Source organism: Callithrix jacchus, chromosome 16, assembly GCF_049354715.1.
Source record: "Callithrix jacchus isolate 240 chromosome 16, calJac240_pri, whole genome shotgun sequence".
NCBI classification, from domain to species: Eukaryota; Metazoa; Chordata; class Mammalia; order Primates; family Cebidae; genus Callithrix; species Callithrix jacchus.
Window position 1 is genome coordinate 18,155,099 of NC_133517.1, and position 16,604 is coordinate 18,171,702.

The window sequence follows — 16,604 nt, forward strand, 5'->3', positions numbered from 1 at the left end:
CAACCCACAAGACCTATAACCATCACAATCCGTGAAACTTAGTACGTATCTTCTAAGGCAGCAGTACTGATTTAGTACACTATAAATGCTTATTATTCCCTCTAGAATGTTTTATGTTTGCTTTCTTCACATACTAGTAAGATGATTTTTCTTAACACATATTACCGATTTTAAAGTATGATTTTTAGAATATGAGCCCTGAAAAGACCTTGAGAAGTCTTCTAGTCCACATCTTGTATCCATAGAGGTTGACTACAGCCCATCCTGGAAAATGTTCACTGATACCATATTTAAATACCTCAGCGGGAAGAGGGCTCTTTTTGTGTTTCTCTGTGGCAGATTTCAATGCTTAATAACCCTTAAAGCTCTTACGAAATTTTTCCTTATATTCACCCTAAATTACCAATGGCACAGGGATTTCGAGTTGAATCTTAAGTAACTAGAATAAATTACCTCTGCTATGGAAACAGACACCCCCTGTGAATTTGAAAAACTGTTGTCTGTGCAAAATAAACTGAAAATATTACTTCTCAGGGATGGAGTAAGTGATTTTCAATCAAGTGTCTCAACTCCACAAAGTGCTTGTACTATAGTAAGCTGAACGACTGTCATTAAATGGTCTTGGTGCAGTCCTCCAAGACACTTGTCAGCAGTGTAAACACCAGAGCCAAAACAGAATGCAAGAATTGAACCATGACAAGGAATCAGACAAATTGTGGTCAAGCCGTCTGGGTGATGGGTTATGCACACACACAGGCATCCCACGCTCATCTCAGCAAACACTATGTTTAAGCAGATTAGAAGAAGCTGAGCCAAGGTTCCTGTGCATATCAGTGCTTCATGAACCACAAGGGAACTTCACCAACAGAGACCCTTTTCTAGGGTTTTATTCTAATAATACCACTGTATTATTTGTGACTACACAACTTACTTATCTTCAGTGAAAATCTTTCTTTATACCCATCCTCTAAGTTCATTTGGCCTAATGTTTGACCTTGACATCTGATCACACGTGATGGTGGAAGGTCAAGGGCTTATGTGAACAGTCAGCATACTCTAGGAAAGGAAGAAGGTGAAAGTTAAAAAGTAAGTAAGTAGAGTTGGCAAGTTATTCAAGTTTGTATTAGTTGTGTCACTTCAGGTAAATTATTCAAGCTTTATAAAGCTAAGTTCCTTCAAGAGTAAAATAGACATAACCTTGCCTACATCACAAGTTTGCATGAGGATTGAGAGTGATAATTCATGAGAAAAGCTTAGTACTTTTAATTATGGTTTCCGACAGTTAATGTATGCAAGCATGAACATGCTAATATTAAAGTAGCTTCACTTATTTTTAATTCAGTAAGCATTTGCCTATCATCTACTTAAGGATAAGATCTAGATTCAGTTCCCTTGGTGAAATCAAGAATGAATTAGAGAAAGACCTTACATTCATTCAGTGTAAAAAGCGATGTGAGGCTTATCTATCAAAATGTAGGTACTCAATAAATATTTGTCAATATTGTCAATCAACATCCTCCTGGCACAAAATGAAAAAAAGTTATTATAATGCAATATATAGCAACACTGGAGAAAAGTCGAGCTAAAGGGTCATATAGTGCAAACTGGGGAAGACAGGCTAAAAAATGTCCAGATACATAAATTACATAGATCAGGAAGGCGTTAAAGGGAATTTTGAAAGTGTATGTGGTTTGTGGTCTAAGAAAGATACATTTTGCACCATTTGTCTTCTGAATTTTGTCTTCTGAAGAAGATACATTACTAGCAGTTCTCAAGAATCCACAGAAATATATTGTTTCCATTCAGCTGTCCTAAAAGGAAAATGACACTGTCTTACTACATTTAAGGATCTTTACAGATGAGTAATAGAAAGGGACATCAGTCTCCCAAGAGAATACTTTTACCATTCTGTTTGAGGACATGTCTTCACCCGTGCTGAAAGTTATGCTTCCTCCTGTTTGGTTTTCCATGTGATTCTCCCTCTTTTCTCGACTTGCAATCTTTCCCCTCTCCTGGCTCATTTTGTGCAGTTCAAGCCTCTAGCAATAAGGGAATTAAATTCTTAAATCTTTCATCTTTATTAGTCTTTCACATCGCAACTAAGCTGCTTTACAAAGGAGTTTGTGAGACTTTCTGTTTTTGGTCTAGCCTGGAAATAATCTAAAAGTCACTATTCCATCCTAACAATAAGTAAAAAGCTGAACAAACTGAAAACTCAACAACTTTTCTTAGATCTGACAAAGAAGTAAGCTACAGGGCAAGGTGGTACCTCAGAAACTGGAAAGAGAGATAAACAGGTGGATATAAAGAATTATAATTTGCTGGAGCAGAAAGAAATGAGCAGTAACCTCCATAGGGAACCAGAGTCAAGTGAGGAAAACAATTATAATTGAGAAACTGATGAAGGCTTAGAGTAGACATGTTTGAGAGATGCAGATTCCAGTGGGACCCAGTCATTGGGGATCCCCACATTTTTGTGCATTTTTCCCATCAAAAGCTCTGCCACCTTCTCACAGAGAAAATTGGAGGAAAAAATCCCTCAGACTTTCAGAGAAGGAAGGGGGGAAATAACCACTTTGAAATATACCGGAGCATTCTGTGGCTGTTCTACTTAACCAGATATTTTGCCAGAGCTTAACCTATTTGAATTTTTGTCAGAGCCTAGCCAATCTCAGGGAGAAGAAATACCGAACTCCGGCTCCACCTAGCCATCCTTTGAAACCTAGGAGAGTAGGAAAAAATTTTAAAAAGCATTTGTCAGTATTGTCAACCACCATTTCCAGCCCCATGTGGCCATCCTATAAAACCTAAAAGAGGTTCACAGCCTACAGGAACTTCACAGCCCAGGGCACAGGATTATTAAAATACTGAGACATACTCACAGGACTATAGAATGCTTCCTCTCCCTGGATACCTAATTGCTACATTACTAAAGGCCTATTTAACACAGTTCCTTTACTCAGTACATCATGTCTGCCTTTCAACACAATAATGACAAATTATAAGACATACTAAAAGCCAAAACCACAATTTGAAGAGACAGAGAAAACAGCAGAACCAGACTCAAATATGGTAGGGATGTTGTAATTATCAGGCTATAAATTTAAAACAACTGTAATTAATATGCTAAGGAGTCTAATAGACAAAACAGACCACAAACAAGAACAGATGGACATTGTAAGCAGAAGGATGGGAATTCTGGGCCAATCAAAAAGAAATGCTAAAGATTAAAAACACTGTAACAGAAATGAAGAATGTCTTTGATGGTCTCCTTACTAAACTTGACACAGCTGAGGAAAGAATCACCGAGTTTAAGGATATGTCAACAGAAACTTCCAAAACTGAAAAACGAAGTGAAAAAGACTAACAGAAAACGGGAACAGAATATCCAAAACTTGTGAGATGACGGCCAAAGATATAACTTTGCACAAAATGTAATAGGAAAACCAGAAGTAGATAGATGAAAGAGAGAAAGAAACAACAGAAATATTGAAATCAGTAACTACTGACAATTTCTTGAAACTAATGTTGGACACCAAAGCACAGATCAAGGAAGCTCAGAGAACACCAGGAAGGATTAATGTCAAAAATACTATACCTAGGCATATCATAAACTGTAAGAAAAGATAGAAGGTAAAGCAATAATGTTAAAAGACATCAGAGGAAAAAATATATATAAAGACACAGAAATAAAAATTATACCTGAATTCTCCAAAAGGAGTAAAATATTAAAAATATTTAAGAAAAAAACCCCAAAATCTAGAATTCTTTACCTTGCAAAATTATTCTTCAAAATTGAAGAAGAAATAAAGTGTTTCTCAGTCAAACAAAACTTGAGAGAATTTGTTGGCAGTAAACCTGCCTTGCAAAAAATGTCAAAAGGTCTCAGAGATAAGGAAAATTACATACGTCAGAAATTAGGATCTGTGTAAAGAGAGGAAGAACACTAGAAAATGAATAAATGAAGGAAAAATAAAAACCTTTACTTTTCTTATTCTCAATTGATCTAACATATAAAGATTTGTTAAAAATAATAATATCAATATATCCCATTATGTATGTCCATGTGGATACAACTATATGTATGATTATGTATAAATGAAAAGAACACAAGAAATGATACAAAGCCTAGAAGGGAGAAATAAACAATGTTTTGTTATTATGAGGTATTTGTCCTACCTATGATATTTCTACCAGCATCCTTTTTAACAATCTATCATTTTCTAAGAGGATGTAAGCTTTATTTATTGTCTCACTTTTTCTATACCCTCACCAGCAGCCCATTTAAAGTCCGTATCTCTAGCAACAATGTCTTTATGATTATTTGGATGATTACTGTAACAACACCCCACTTATGGTACCAAAATCTGTGTTAATTTCCTATTCCTGCTGCAAAAAGTTAGTACAAATTTAGTGGCTTAAAAATTGTGTTTATTTTCTTATACTTTCAGAAGTCAGAAGATAAAAAACAGTTTCACTGGACCAAAGTCGATATATCATCAAGGTTAGTTCTACTAGAGGCTCTGGGAGAGGATTGGTTTCTTGCTGCTTCCACCTTATAGAGGCTGCAGCATTCACTGGCCCCTTGGTGCATGACTTCAATCTCTGCTTCCATCATCACATTGCCTTGTGATTGCTAAATCAATCATATATTGGCATAAATGCTTCTGTATTGATACTTCTTTGCTAGGGACACTAAGAAAAAGCAATCATTATTACTTGAAAAGCCATGGAAAGATCAGAAGTGAAAACAAAACAAAAGGAAACTTGGATTACTCTTCCTTGTATGCTTCATGGTTACTCTTTCCTCAGAGTTTGGGGGGTTAAAGACATAGTGTTAAAAAGACCAAAGTTCCTAATACAAATTTAAGCGTGCAAGAATAATAACTCTGTTGAGCTTGTGTGCTACCCTAGAATTCAATTTTGTTCTCTAAGGTTTTGGCTTAAAATGTAAATAAGGACAAAAGCTGTACAAGCTTTGTCCTGTAAACTTAATTCTTTTTATCATGTAAAAATTTATAGTATCAGAATGTTTACTCCATAAACTGAGATGGTTCTTGCTTGTCATTTAAATATTGTGGCCTTAACAATATTTCTTTATACTAGTGCATTAGGAACAGGCATTAGTAAACAGTAGGAAAAATTGAAGACTATTTGTCAGCAAGCTGTGACATAGATGAAGAAACATGTCTAAACTTGTGAATGGTGGAGAAACCTGGGGAAGGGATGACTCGCTGATCTGTTGGAGTGTGGCTTCAGAGTGGAAATGAAGATAATAATAGAATATGATGTTCACAATATTAGATTTCTGAAGGGATAAGAAATAAATGTCCAGAGGAAAAAGAGATAAAAATTTGAGGAAGTGATGACTTAATAGAATGTCAAGCATTCTTTTTCTGTGAGATGTGATATTTTAGTATCATTAGGATGAAGTGAGAGAATATAAGCATGAGAGTCTATAGTTGAAAGGGGGAAACATACTAACAATTTATATAGGCTTTTTTGTTGCTAACTTATATGTGCATTACAAGTGAATTCTACAGGAAGGATAAGGAGGAGGAGAAGGAGGAAAAGAAGTAGGAGGGGGAGGAAGGAAGAACAAAGAGAAGAAGAAAAGAAGTAGGAGAAAGAGCAAAAAGCAGTAGCAGCAGTTCCAGCATACAACAAGAACAGGAACAAGAACAGGAAGGTCCTGATAAAAAGTTCAGCTGCTTTGATTATGCGGCTCTGGAGAAACAGATTACAGATCTTAAGGCATGAGACCCCCATCACAGTTAACACCCCAGCAAAAACTGATTAGTACCAGATTTTGGAAATGGTTACTCCTAGAGGCAACGCTTCCTGCCAATAAGGATCAACACTTGCAGAGAGCTAATGTCTGCTAAGGACTACAAAGGGGCTATATATTTACTAAATATTTTAATAGTTATAAAAAGCCCATGAGATGGGTGAAATTCTTTACCAATTGGGCAATTCAGGAACGAAGAGGTTAAATAATTTACCCAAGTTAGTCAGTGCCAGAGCTGGGATTTAAACTGAGGCAATAAAAAAGTCCTGACAAGAGCAACATGAAAAAGTAGGAGATCCCGGCCTTCATCCACCAACTAAAAACAATAATTAGACGTTTTACATGAAGAAAATAGCTCTGGGAGAGTGCAAGAGTCCAGTGACAAAGCTACAGCAACACAGCAGTGCAAAGAGAGAGAGAAAGGGAGAAAGGCTATTAACCACACAGAAGGGAAGGAAGAAGAGTTTCATTCTGCCTTCATCATCCCATTCCTCAGGCCTATACACTTCTATGTCAGAGGAATTTCCTCAGCCCATGAGCTCCCTTCATAGGGAAAAAGAAAGGCAGAGTGAATGACCAGCTTCACTAGCTTTTGGAGCACTTCCCATTTGATCAACATTATTTTCACCCCACCCACTGAAGAGATCAGCATAACCAAGATACCTAGAGATGGCGAGGAGCAAAGAAGAAGGAAGAGGATGTCAGTATCATCCATACAGTGTGAGCCACTGCAGTCCGCAGTGTTTGGCTCCTCAGAGCAGAGGACCCCTGTAGCCTTCACCAATGGGAATCGCAACAGGCACCTTGAACACCTTGCAGCTTTTGCTGTGAGGACACTGCACCTTTTCACATTCACAGACCACAGCTCCCAAACTCCTAATCCATCCTGCCAGGAACATTCCATCCCGTGCCACCACAGGTGTCCCAGCTCCAGAACCCAGTTTAGCCACCACATATATGTCTGAAACCAGCTCCAGTCCATGACCAGTGTTTCCCTCCTCCCCATTGTTCATGCACCCATGGTTGACCACTTGCATGCAACTTATGCCAACCCCACTGCCAGTCCCCTCTGCCGCCCTCATGGACATTGCCAGCCCTGACACCCACAGCTGTGCATGCACAGATAGACAAACTCAAAGCCTGGTGACAGCCTCCACCAATGTGCATACAGCCACAGCTGGTCCCTGCAGCTGCTTGCATGCAGGCTGCCAGCTTGGCCCCTGCATGTGTTCATGCACACATGACCAGTCCCAACCCCCATAAATGCCAGACCTTACCACCAAGCATATGCACAGCACTGACATAAGCCTGAGATGTCACCTGCCTCAGTCCCCTTCCATCCAAAGAAGATCACTGCTAAACCAAAAAGCACCTCTAAGGACCCAAGCAACCCTCACAGCCACCACAGTCATTTGTAGCTCTCACCCCATGTACCATGCAGTTCTGCTGTTGCAGACTAATCCCTGTTGCCTGATCCACTGAGAAACTGTCTCCCTGCCACATTTGGTGTCCCACGATAGTATCCCCAGTGTCACTACACATTTGAATGTGCCCCCTCAACAACACCCAAGGAACTTCACCCTACCCCCATCAATGCTGAAGGTATTGCTGAAGGTCTTTTCTTACCGAACCCAGTCTATAAAGTCTGGAAGAGTTGATAAGTTATTTAAACACACAGACACCTAAGCAAGTCTACAAGGATTACAAAGACTCAGGGAAAAATGACACTACCAAAGGAACAAAATAAACTTCCAGCAACTGACCTGAAAGAAATAAATATCTATAATTTGCCTGAAAAAATAATTCAAAATACATATTCTAAAGAAACCCAGTGAGCTACAAGAGAACACAGATACACAATTTGATAAAATCAGAAAAATAATATATGAAGAAAATGAGACCAATAAACAAAAGCTGGAAAACATAAAGAATTTCTGGAACTAAAGAATATGAAAACAGAAAAAAATACAACAGAAAATGTATTAAAGTTAGTGTTGTTCAGAGGAACAGAAACAACAGGAGATGTGTGTGTGCATGTGTGTGTGTGTGTGTGTGTGTGTGTGTGTGTGAGTTCATTAGGGAGCACTGGGTCTACATAATTACAAAACAAAGTACTGGTACAGCTCCAATGAGTGGAGGAGCACCAGGGCTCTTGTCTCACATTGTGACATGTTAAAAGCCTCATAAAACCGCATACCTCAACCATACCTCGGCTTTCTGTTGAAACTGCTCTCTGTAACCCTGATGTGACAGGCAAGCAGTCCGAACGCACACCATTGTGGCCCCTGCAACTTGTAATAAGTAACTAAGGCCTGTAATTTCCACCGTACCCAGGCAATGTGTAAACTAATGCTTATCTTGACTTCTGTGAAATACTTAAGTAACAATCAGAATGTCCAAAGCCCCTCACCCTCATTTCTACCCAGAAGGTGATTTACGAAATGTCCAAAGTCCACTGGTCCTCGGAATGTCTGAAGCCCCTCACCTCACCCTCTGTCCCTCACCCTCACTTCTGAGGTAGTTTACAGGCATAAAATTTCTTGACACCCTCCTTCTGGGGCCAACGGTTGGAGAGACTCAGGTCCTCCATGGCCGCCAGCAATAAAGACCCTGCAGTTTGACATACTTTTGTCTTGGTGTTGACTTTCTATTTTCGCTCCAGGACAACATCTAGAGGCCCCAGCAAGAACTTATCTTCTTCGTCCATCACCAAACAAAAGCCATCTCAGAGTCTCACTGGGGCAGCTGATCCCACCTCGGGGACCTCTAGGGGAGGCACCCCCTGAGATGTTCCAGGGCCCCAGAGTTCTGGCCCCATGGAGGATGGATGACTACTTGGCCAACATTCACCTGAAATTCCTCAGGGTCCCGGGAACCTCCTGAGGTAAGTCAGGTCTAGAAATCAGGGGACTGGTCTGTCAGGGGTGCCTGAGTCAGGGGACCAGATGCAGTCATTGCAACTCTGACCAGGCAAGCCTACCATGAGACATCACTGGGGGCTCGGGTTGCCTTACTGGAGGCTCAGGTAATTTAGTTTTTGGTTGTTTTCCATAACCTCAGTGTGAGTGAGTGAGTGAGTGTGTATATATGTAGTCCCACAGCTGAAAGGCTAAGGGGCTTGTATGGGCCTTCATCCACAGTTCCATGGGGATGTCATGAGGCATAATGGTGATTCATCTCAGGACTGAAAATTCTGAGGTGACCAGGCCTGGGGTTTATATGGGTACACCTTAGCCAAGATGCTCTGAAACATCCCTCTGGGGACGTGGCCAGGCAGGCATCAGACTAGTCTCCCATCTGGGGGACAGCCACCCTGTGTCCGTCTATCTTTCATGTGGTTCTGTGTTCTGTCTTTATTGTAAGTCCTCTGGTTTCCTAAGGCAGTTACTACCTGATATACAGTGGTTTAAACCTATTACTCTTGAGGTGGATAATATTCTTCATTGGCTAAGTGACCATTAACTTCAAGGAACTCTAATTGAGTTTACACCCCTGGAAATAACTCTGTTCTCTTTCCTTTTTTCTTATTCTAACATTGCGGCCTCATTCTTTCTCTTTTTCATGTCCGAGAGAAAATTATGCCCCTGACGACTTGGGTGTAGTTTTTTCTCTGTCTCTGGGAATCAAACCTTAAACAAGAAATGAGCAGCCATCTTCCCCCATTTAGGGTAAAAAGGGAGTAATTGTCTCTTCTGTCAAGAAAAAAAAAAATAGACAGAGAGAGGAGATAAAGAGAGAGAGAGAGAAAGTAAACAGAGAAGAGAGGAGAGAGGAGAAAGGAGACAGAGACAGAAAGAAGAGAGAAAAGAGAGATAAGAAAGTAGGGGAGGAGAAGAAGAGAGAAGAAACAGAAAGAAAGAGAGACAGAGAGAGGGGAGGGGGAGAGGAGAGAGACAGGGAAAGTAGGAAGAAAAAGAGTCAAAGAGGGGAGAGGCCAGGCGCGGTGGTTCACGCCTATAATCTCAGCACTTTGGGAGGCCAAGACGGGTGGATCATGAGGGCAAGAGATCGAGACCACCCTGGTCAACAAGGTGAAACCCCATCTCTATTAAAAATACAAAAATTTGCTGGGCATGGTGGTGCACACCTGTAGTCCCAGCTCTTCGGGAGGCTGAGGCAGGAGAATTGCCTGAACCCAGAAGGCGGAGGTTGCAGTAAGCCGAGATTGCGCCATTGCACTCCAGTCTGGGTAACAAGAGTGAAACTCTGCCTCACAAAAAAAGAGATAGGAGAGAAGAGAGAGAGAGCAAGAAGAGAGATAGGGAGATAGGAATTTAATGCTTTTTAGGGTGTCTGTGTCAAGGTGACCAAAAGCTGCAGGGGCGGGGAACTTGCTGCGAGCTCAGTTTTAAACTGATGCAAAAAGCGTTTTTTTTTTTCCCCTCTCTGCTGGCTGCCAGCCCCGCCTGACTTTCAGGCATGCCACACTGTCTCAGGGTGCATTATTGGCATCCAAAATACTGCTTAAGAAAGCTTTCTAACTCTTTGGAACACAAGTGACGTGTTAGCACAGTAGTTAAGGTATAGGGCCTATAACTACAAGGTTGTTAGTTCAAATCCTCAGTGAAGCCAGTCTTAAATTAGTGAAATCCCTTGGGGGAAAATTCAAAAGCTTAAAGGAAAAACAAATGGGGTTGTCTAGCTTCTGACCTTGTACCTCCCTCTAATGCATGATGGCCAACTTCAAGGTTGGGTTTTCAGGCCAATATGGGGGAAAATTAACCCCTGAAAACTCCACTCTTTATGTAAATTAGAATGGCCATCTTTTGGAATTGGGTGGCCTGACACTGGGACCTATGACACACACACACAAAAAATTACCCAGGCTGTATGGAAAATGGTCACAGCAACTGGATACCCTGACCAGTTTCCATATATTAACCAATGGTTGGATTTAGTTCAACAACCCCCTCCATGGCTAAAACGCTGCATAAAACAGGCTAGACTTCAGGTCATGTTAGCTGGTCCAAAGAAAGCCCTTGTGGGCCAGCCATCCATCCCACCCCAGCAGAGGATCAGGAATTACCTCCACCCTACTCAAGGCCCTCTAAACTAGGCCTCAGCACCCCCCTGGACAGCACCAGTAACCAAACCTTGTCCCCCCTGCATGCCCACAGCAGGGCTCCACACCCACCAGCAGTCCTTCCTCTCCGAGAGGCGCCCCCAACAGGAGAAGACAATTGGGGTCACCCATTCTTTGTTCACATCCCCTTCTCATGAAGTGACTTAGATAACTGGAAGGTGATAGAAATTAAAGCGAGGTCCAAAACACCAAGTGCTGACACAAGCTTTATTAAGAGCAAGGGAAAAGCTGCCGGGCAGCACCCAAAATTGGTGCTCAGCACCAGTGGCATGGCAAAGGGGATTTTTATGGCCTGCAAACCAGCAGATGCATCCAGTGTGAAAGGCTGTGCAGGAGGGGAGGGGCTAGGGAACTGCTGAGTTTAATAGTTCCCGGAAGGATGTCGTGCTAGGGAACTGCTAAGAGATTTCCTTGGAGGGGGTAGTGCTGGGGAATTGCTAAGATGGTGAGAGGGGGAGGGTTAGGAACCTGCTGACATGGAAAGTTCCCTGGGAGGGGGTCGTGCTGGAAGGCTGAGGCAGTGGCAGGGTTTTACAATAAAGTAAGTTCAGTCAAAAGACTCAACATCCCCCGTTCTCTAAGAAGCCTCAGGCTTTGACAGGGCTCTTAAAATCTGTACTCCAAATTCATCTCCCACTTGTGACGACTGCCAACAATTATTACTGATTCTGTTCACCACAGAGGAAAAAGACAGAATTAGACAGGAAGCCCTGAAAGCCATCATAGGTCCAGGGAGAGGAACAGTAGAGAGAAAAAAAAAAAAAAAAAAAACAGGACTGAATTGAAAAGGTTTTTCCCTTTACCGGACCCCAATGGGACCCCAACACCTTGGGGCATCACCAGGCTCTGAACACTTTTCACCGGTCTCTTTCAGAAGTGGTTAGGGGAGTGGCCCACAAGCCCACTAACCTCTCCGAGGTAGGGACTGTAACTCAGGGTCCGCAGGAGTCGCCAGCTGCCTTCCTTGAGTGTCTACAAGACACTTACCACACCTCACTCCTATTGACCCTGAGGCTCCAGAAAATCAGTGGACCATCAATCTGGCTTTCGTTTCCCAGTCAGCCCCAGATACTGAAAAAAAGTTATGGAAGTTAGAGGGATTCCAGGGAATAAATTTAACCCAATTACTGGAAATTGCCCAGAAAGTTTTTAAAAACAGGGGTACTCTTAGAGCCATACAAGACAACAAACTTACTAAGGCATAGTAGTAGCCCTTCAGGAGACACAAGTCATTCCACAAGGGCAGGGGGCCTTGTAAAAGGGCCTCTGGGGTCCCCCGCCCTGGTTAGGAAGAAACCTATGTGCGTACTGTAAAAAAGGAAAACATTAAAAAAAATAAGTGCCCCAAAAGAAAAGAACGAGTAACCACTCAGGAAAAGCCACTGAGGGCTATCCTCAATTTTAAAGGTCAGGATTGACGGGGTCAGGGCTCTTATTTACTAAGCCCCCAGGAGCCCAGGGTCACTTTAAGAGTTGGGGACAAACCTGTCAGCTTCTCAGTCGAAACTGGGGTAGCCCACTCAGTCCTTAGCCTCTGGGACCACTATCCAGCAAAAAACAATTATCCAGGGGGCCACAGGAAAAACCACAACAAGCCCTTAGACCACCAACCGACTCATTGATCTGGGGAATGACACCATCACCCACTCTTTCTTAGTCATTCCAGAGTGTCTGTATCCACTCCTAGGACGGGACTAACTTCGCAAACTTCAAGCAAATATTTCTTTCTGTGACAGTCAAGCTTGTCTCTCAATTCCTCCTCCCTGGGCATCAGGGCCACCTTAGCAAATCCTCATCACCTGTGCTCCGTCAGAGGCAGATCAACCACCACCATCAGACTTCCTCCGCCAGTACCAAGAGAACATACCTGGAGTGTGGGCTGAGACAAACTCCCCAGGCTTGGCAAGTCATCTTACCCCAGCCATGGTCCAGCTATTGGCAATGGCAACTCCAGCCCAGGTACGAAAATATCCCATAAGCCAGGAAGCCAGAGGGGGAATAGCTCCACATATAACCAGACTCCTAAAAGGAGGGATCCTTACTACTTGTAAGTCCCCCTGGAAAACCCCATTGCTGCCTGTCTTAAAACCAGGCACAAAGGACTATTGGCCTGTACAGGACATAAGGGAGGTAGATAAAGAGTGGAAACTGTCCACACTATGGCTTCAAATCCATATACCCTCCTAAGTCTCTTGGGCCCAGAAGACCACCATATGCCGTCCTGTATCTCAATGATGCATTCTTTTCCATTTCACTGGCCCCTGTTAGCCAGCCCATATTTGCTTTTAAATGGACTAACCCTGATACTAGGGTCTCGGGGCAACTCACTTGAACAAGACTGTCTCAGGGGTTTAAAAACTCTCCTACTCTAATGAGGCACTTAGCCAAAATCTTGCCACCTTTTGAGCTGAGCTCCCCAAGTGTACCCTACTCTAATATGTGAATAACTTACTCTTGGCTACAGAAATCCAGGAGGCCTGTAAAGAAACAACCCAGTCATTATTAAAGACCCTACAGACTTTGGGTTACTGGGTCTCAGCTAAAAAGGCCCAACTCTGCCAACCAAAAGTTACTTACCTGGGCTATATCATAGAGAAGGGCAACCGGGCACTGGGGCCCAGCTGAGTCCAAGCAGTGCTGCAAATACCCACCCCTACCACGAAACACCAGGTTCAAAAATTCCTTGGGGTGGTAGGATACTGCAAGCTGTAGATTCTAGGATTTGCCAAGATAGCCAAGCCTCTGTATGCCTGTACCAGAGAAAATCAGTCCCTGGCTTGGATAAAAGTAAAACAACGGGCTTTTAACAAACTTAAAACTGCCCTAACTACGGCCCCAGCCTTGGCCTTGCCAAACATTTCTAAACCCTTCCAGTTGTTTGAGCATAAAAATCGCTAAGGGGGTGCTCATCCAGACATTGGGACCATGGTCCCAGCCAGTCAAAAAGACTTAACCCCCCATAGCCCCTGGGTGGCCAGCTTCCCTGAAGTCAATAGCAGCTACAGCCCTGTTAGTCAAGGAGGCAGAAAAACTAACCTTGGGGCAAGAGTTAAATTTAGTGGCACCCCACACGGTAAAGTCACTACTCCGTGGAGCTCCAGGAAAATGGATGTCAAATGCCTTACTTTTGAACCAGACCTGCATGAAGTTTTTAAAGGCTACAGTTTTAAACCCAGCCATGCTGCTACCTGATAGCGAGCCAGAGAAGCCCATACATAATTGCCAGCAAATAATGGATGTCATCCACACCGCTCCACCGGACCTTACTAATGTGCCCTTACAAAATCTGGAGGAGGTACTGTATACTGATGGCTGCAGCTTCATGGTCAATGGAGTCAGGTATGTCGGGCAGCCATGGTCACTCTCAATAGGGTTATTTGGGCCCAGGCCCTTCCTCATAAAACCTCAGCCAAGAAGGCAGAACTCATAGCCCTAACAAAAGCCTTAAACTGGGCAGAGGGAAAGACTGTCAACATTTATATGGCCAGCCGGTATGCCTTTGTACATGGGGCTATTTATAAAGAAAGAGGACTACTTACCTCAGAGGGAAAAAAACCATCAAAAACAAAGAGAAAATCCTAGCCCTACTAAAAGCTATAAAAAAGCCGAAGGCAGTGGCATTAATACACTGCAAAGGATATCAGAAGGGGGATTCACCATACATGAGGAGAAATGGGGTGGCTGACCTACAAGCCAGACAGGCAGCCTTGGGACCAGTAAAACCTCTGACTCTTCTTGTAACTCTGCCGGCCCCAACCCTGCCCCCTACACCTACATACTCACCTGATAAAAAACCTTTTCTAAAGAACAAGGGGGCACACAAGATTCCACAGGATAGTAAATTCTACAGGACACAAAGATTGTGGTCCTTAAGGCTTTAGGATGGGCCCTGGCTAAGAACACACACTAGGCCAATCACTTAAGACAGACCAAACTAACTAAGCTGCTAAAAGCCAAATACTACATTCCCCACGTACATGAACTTATCAAAAAAATTACTACTGGGTGTGATGTATGTGCCTGAGTAAATCTGGGAGGGAACAGGTCTAGCCAGGTAGGAGTAAAACTCAGAGGGACTAGCCCTGGAGAGCACTAGAAAATAGATTTCACTGAAATAAAACCCCAACAAATGGCTATAAATACCTCCTGGTGTTTATACATACGTTTTCTAGATGGGTCGAAGCCTTCCCCACTAGGTCCGAGATTGCTTTGGTAGTCACAGAAAAAACTATTGCAGAACCTTGTTCCTCGGTTCGGCCTCCCTCTAATGGTGGGGTGGGACAATAGGCCCGCCTTTACTGCACAAATTTCTCAGTGCCTAGCCAAGGCCCCGGGTATATCCTGGAAATTACACTGTGCCAATCGTCCCCAGAGTTCAGGGCAAGTCAAACGAATAAACCGGACCCTAAAAAAAAAAAAACCCTGACAAAGTTTATCTTAAAAAACGGTAAAAACTGAGTCAGCCTGCTTCCTTTTGTCCTCCTCTGTGTCCAATGCATACCCTATCAAAAAGCCTTCTCTCCTTTTGAAATCATGTTCAGCAGGCCTCCTCCCTTCCTCCCCAGACTCACGGATACCGTGCATGCTGAAGTCCATAACTATACACTCCTAAAGTCCTTACAGGCGCTCTAGTCTGTTCAATCCCAGATACAATAGCTCATTAAGGACACCCGTCCCACCCCCCTGAACCTCACAAAGGAGTCGACACACCCCTTCCAGCCCAGAGACTCTATCCTTGTTAAAAGATTCGCCACCGAGGGCCTCACCGCCGCACCACCCCCTGTAAAAGAAACCCTACACGGTTATCCTGGCCACACCCACTGCATTCAAGGTGGATGGACTAACAGCCTGCATTAATCACACCCACGTCAACACTGCCCCAGCGGAAGACCAGTGGAGCCTCAACCATTCATCCTCTGATTTACTAAAGCTAAAACTTGTGCGCTTTCACGGTTACCACCCTCGCCACACTAATCCATGCTGTAAATCGCTATAATAAACCCCCTTAAAACAAACATATAATAGTAACCTACTGGAGGAATTAATGACTTAATTCCTGTAAATGAAACAAGGGGGGAATGTGACATGGTAAAAGCCCCATAAAACCGCATTATCTCAACCATACCTCGGCTTTCTGTTGAAACTGCTCTCTGTAACCCTGATGTGACAGGCAAGCAGTCCAAACCCACACCATCTTGGCCCCTGTGACTTGTAATAAGTAACTAAGGCCTGTAATTTCCACCCTATCCAGGCAACGTGTAAGCTAATGCTTATCTTGACTTCAGTGAAGCACTTAAGTAACAATCAGAATGTCCTAAGCCCCTCACCCTCATCTCCGCCCAAGAGGTGATTTATGGAATGTCTGAAGTCCACTGGCCCTCAGAATGTCTGAAGCCCCTCACCCTCACCCCCCCCCCCCACCGAGGTGGTTTATGCGCATAAAAGGTCTTGACACCCTCCTTTTGGTGCCACGGGTTGGAGAGACGCGAGTCCTCCATGGTCGCCAGCAATAAAGACCCTGTAATTTGGCATACTTTTGTCTTGGTGTTAACTTTCTATGCCCGCTCTAGTACAACAAAGTGAATTGCATAAAATGACATGGACACACATGGAGTGGTTTTAAGGAGCAGAGAGTTTAATAGGCAAGAAACAAGGGAGAAGAAAGAATGAATAAGCTCCCCTGTACAGAGACAGAGGAAGGGAAGTTCCAAAGCTGACAGAGGAGACCTTGAT

At 43.1% G+C, this 16,604-nt stretch overlaps 1 long non-coding RNA gene across 1 annotated transcript in view; it reads right to left on the minus strand.

The window, feature by feature from the left end:
• The window catches only part of LOC108588573 (uncharacterized), a 33,190-nt gene extending 17,804 nt beyond the window's left edge, over positions 1 to 15,386 (minus strand). Inside the window, exon 1 of the long non-coding RNA XR_004735461.3 lies at positions 15,035 to 15,386. This is a non-coding gene — a long non-coding RNA (uncharacterized LOC108588573). The remainder of the gene's footprint in view (positions 1 to 15,034) is intronic.
• Between the last annotated feature and the right edge of the window lie 1,218 nt (positions 15,387 to 16,604).